The following is a 4,470-nucleotide window of genomic DNA, read 5'->3' on the forward strand; positions in this document are numbered from 1 at the left end:
TAGTTGTCTGTAACTGCTTCCTTGACAACCTTGAATGTCATCCAGGTCAGAGATCCAGTGCTGGGGAGGAAGTTCAACCCTTTCTGTGTCACCCTGACCTTTTTCTATTTGAACACAACAGCCTGGTTCAGGGAGGAACTTTCAAGTACATAGGGAGGGAAAGCTGACAGCAGGAATGGGAGGACTATATCCTTGGGGGCTGTTCTGCTGGTTTTCTGGGTGAGACTTGTGTGATAGGGATGTTTAACCTGCCTGGCTTTGTTACCCTGGGCTGGCTTTTGCACCTTAATTGCAATACTCAGGACAAAAAAAAAAATTACAGTCAATTGTTGAGCACCTTTGTCCTTTGATAAAGGTTGTAAGCTCTTAAATCCTAAAATAAAACAAATACCCTGGTGCTGAGGAGGAAAGAGAACATTGTGTAAGGGCAGGGAAATTAGGCCACTTGGGGAATGTGCTTTCAGGCCTATTTCTGTCTGTCCCAGCGAGCTAGAAGGACACTGACTTTGGGGACAGAGCTCCTGACCCTCCACTCCTTGCTTTGGCACTGCTCCCTGGCTCACTCTGGAGATGGCACCTGTGTCAGCTCCTCACCTGCTCCAGCAACCTGTGGGTGACCAAACTCACCTCAATCCTTCAGCAGCTGTGTTGTGAGGGAAAGAACCATCATGACAATCCTGAAGTCAAAAATTCCTGGGCTGTGCTACTGTGCAGTTCCCTGCTGATTCAGCTCCTCACAAGATGGAGGGATGGGAATCTGTCTTTAATAGATGAAACAAGGTGTGATTTATGGCTGGTAAACCCTGAGTGACCAGTCAGGTGCCAACATCACAGAGGCCAAGAGAATAAAATTTTAGAAGAGCTTTGATTAGGAAAACCTTTCCTTTAAGCTTGGCTCATGTTTTAATTAACGTCATCTATTAACATTTTCAAGAGAAATGGGTTTGGCAAACCAAGCAGCCATTTGGGAAGGCAGTGAGGAGTACAGCTGCTGTACTGCAGCAGGAACCTCCCTGGCTCTGTACAGACTAAGTTTTACTAAATAAAACTACTTTCAACCATTCTTGTATTTCTCTGCTGCTGTTGTTGTTAAGGACACTCCAACTTAAGCTGTTCCACCTTGATACCATAAAGAAATAAAAGCGTGGCTTTTCACCTGCTTTATAGTGTGGTGGCTGCTCAGAGCTTTATGAGATGTAATTAAGGTTAAGTTCATGGAACAGCTCTCTTATATTCAAGTCTGCATAGTTTTGAAGGTCTAACTCCTTGGCACAGCTTGTTTGCCCTGAAATCTGTGTGTTTTGAAGGTTTAACTCCTTTGTGCAGCCCACTGTGCACCCAACTGAGTCCCAGTGAAGCACCAGGACTGGGATCAGGGCAGGCAAAGCCCACAGCTCAGAAGCTGATGTAGCACCTGTGCCCCCACAGCAGCAGAATTTTTGGATCCCTCAAAGCTGGGAGCTGCTGCAGTGGTGGATAAAGTCTGTTTGCAAGGCTCCCTACAGGATTTACTCACGCCTGTGTGAAGAGTGGTCCGTGGAGCTTTGTTCCTGGTGCATCCGCAGAGGAGGGATTTGGGGGAAGTGCTCTCCTGCTGCTGGGTAAACGCCTTGTATTGATGTTCCAGGTGTGAACTCATGACAGCCTGGCTCTAATTACTGTTTTTATCATTTCTAATGACAGGCTTTAGGTTTCCAGGCTGCTTATGGATTTCAGGGGTGTGGAGTGACAGTTGCTCCCCTGGAGCTTAGTGACCTCCTCTGGTCTGTGGGCTTTGGGGATGGCTTTGGCCACCTCCCGCACACAGATGGATTCCAGGGCCCCTCTGAGCCCCGCTCACTCCAGCAGCTCTCTGGGGAGTGCACTCCTGCAGAGTCATCTGCTCTGAGTCACAAACAGCCGTTTCCCTCCCCTGCTCTGCCCCTTAGCCCTGCCACTCTGAGTGTTGCTCCCTCTTCCCCCTGTTCACTTTTCCGGTGGTTTCTAAGCCCCGGCTGGCAGACGGAGCGGTGGCTGCTGTGGGGTGGCCGAGTCCCCGTGATCCCCTGCCTCCAGCCATCTGTCACCTGCCTGTCTTACACTCACGGGGCTTTAGAGGTGACCCGAAGATAGATTTGTACCCCAGTGCTGCGTCCCAGGCTCGCCCTGGGGCTGGGGAGGCTCTGTGCCCCAGGGAGGAGCAGTGTCAGTGCCATGCTGTCCTCTGCCATGGAACTGGAACTCACTGTGATCCCATGCTGTTCCTGGAGGAGTGAATAGGTGTGATGGGTTTGGCCTGGCTCATGGAAAAAGGCTGAGCAGCCCTTTCCTGGTGAGGACTTTTACTGTGCTTGAGGGAAAACCATGTGGTCTTTTAGGCACATCCTTTGTTGCTGAAAACCCTATGGTTTTCCTGAGCTCTTGGCCTTGCTGTGCTGAAGGGGAGCATCTATCCCTTGACCTCGATTTGTCATCTGCCAAGAAGTAATCGAAAAAATCCCATCTGGTGCATGACAGAGATGCACAGTGCTGGGGGATGCCGGGAAACTCGGGGCACTCAGAGCTGGGTGGTTTGTCCTGCCAGAGCAAAGTCCTGGCTTAGCTGCTGGAGGGACATTTCATCCTGTAAAAGGTCTGAATTTACCTTCCAGCAGCTTCAGCTCTGCATGTAATCCTTTGATTCATTGATGATAAGTCTGTGGATGGCACAGTGGCCACCTGATTCCAGGTATCCATTTACCCCACTGGCAAGGTGCTGTGTGGAAATGAGTCAGGGATAAGCTGGGGGGGCTGAGGAACTTCCTGAGCCTCAGAGGGAGGAGTGTCTTACATGGAAACAGGAGAGGTGAGTTCTGAGACAGAGCAGAGCTGTGTTTCCCATGGAAATTGACTTCTCTTGGCCTGAAAAAATGTGTTTGCTAATGCTGCTTCCTGCTCCTAACCTGCTCAGGAGATAAAGCAGGGATTTCAGCCTCCAATCCAGCACCTTTCCCCAGTAGTAAATAGACGTGGCATTACTGGGTGATGTCATGGCTGGAGCACATCCCAGCAAGGCCAAGCCTGGATCAGGTTATATCTGTCCTCTCTGAATATTGGCTTACTCCCAAAGGAGCATATTGCCAGTCCAAGGGCAGTGACTGAAGCCACCCTTCCCAAGGTCACCTCTTGCATGCTGGAGGGGACAGCCTGAGCTGCCCATGCAGAGCAGAACCTCGTGACTCTTCCCTCCTGGCACCACCTGCTATTGGCACCAGCAAGGCAAAGACCCCCAGCCCTCCTTCATGGCGTCATGGAATGGTTTGGGTAGAAAGGCACATTAAAACCCATCCTGCTCCACTCCCTGCCATGGCAGGGATACCTTCCACTATCCCAGGTTGTTCCCAGCCCTGTCCAACCTGGTTTGGGGCACTTCCAGGGATCCAGGGGCAGCCACAGATTCTCTATCCAGCCTTCCTGGTGCTCTGTCACCTGGTTGCCTTTGAAGCAGTGTGAAAAAAGGGACAGAAGCTGTGTCAACACCAGCTCTGTGATGTGTCTGCAAATTACCAGCACTCCCAGTTCAGCACAGCTTGGTCACATCCAGGCCTGGATCTTCCAGCTGGGAGTCAGTGCAGCCTCCCTGGGCGTTCCACGTGGGATCTGTGGGTGGAGCTGCCCCCAGCTGCCACATCTCCTCTGAACAGCCCTTATGTATTAATTGGCACCAATCTGTGTGTCTGTAAATCGAACTTTTTGATCCAATCAGCCTGGAAAGAGATTTCCAGGTGTGAGGGGACATTAACAAGCCAGGGATGGGGTAGTCACAGCCTTTCTGTGCCAGGGCTTCGCCACCCTCAAAGTAAATATAAATTTCTATGTATTTGCTCACTCCCTTTCCCTCAGAACGCACTTCAGTCCCTCACTCCCATTGCAGACACAGAGGCTGTTTCCTACCAGAGCTCACTCCTACCTCGGGCTGTCAGAAGGGGAACCTTCCTCAGCAACAGCTGCACAGGTCTCCTCCCTCTCTGCTGAAGCTAAGACCGCAGAGGCTGTTCCGTCTTCTCCCAGGCATTACAATTACATGGGATTAGGAGGGATAAAATCCCAGAGCCTGGCCGCTTGTGTGCTCACACCACCAGACTCCAGGCTCAGGCCCCCTCAGTGCTGGCTGCTGCCTCTCCGCTATCCTTGCAGAGACCCCGTCGCCCCTCCCAGCCGTTTGTTCTGCCCAAATCATTTGGGTCCGGGCCAAGGCCCTGGGCACGCTGGAGAGCCCGGAGAAGGCCGGGGCTGGTGAGGAACCGTCTGTTCTATGAGACGTGACGGGGCCGGCCGTAGGCGGGGGCTGGGCTGCAGCGCAGAGCCCGCCGCAGGAGCGGCGGGAGGGCCGTCCCCTCAGGCCGTTCCCGTCCCCTCAGGCCGCACCGGAGCCCCCCGGTACCGCGGGGCCCTTCCCGGCAGCCCCCGCGCGCCGCCGCCATCTTGAGGGCTGGCAGCGCGGCGCGCGTC

The 4,470-nt window shown here is 52.9% G+C and overlaps 1 protein-coding gene across 1 annotated transcript in view; it reads right to left on the reverse strand.

Moving 5' to 3' along the window:
* Positions 1 to 4,270, reverse strand: part of ANKRD11 (ankyrin repeat domain 11) — a 136,302-nt gene extending 132,032 nt beyond the window's left edge. The window contains exon 1 of the mRNA XM_077786396.2: positions 3,929 to 4,270. The gene's annotated coding sequence lies outside the window, so the exon portion shown is untranslated. The remainder of the gene's footprint in view (positions 1 to 3,928) is intronic.
* Between the last annotated feature and the right edge of the window lie 200 nt (positions 4,271 to 4,470).

The sequence above is a fragment of the Lonchura striata genome, chromosome 11, assembly GCF_050655825.1.
Source record: "Lonchura striata isolate lonStrDom1 chromosome 11, ASM5065582v1, whole genome shotgun sequence".
NCBI classification, from domain to species: Eukaryota; Metazoa; Chordata; class Aves; order Passeriformes; family Estrildidae; genus Lonchura; species Lonchura striata.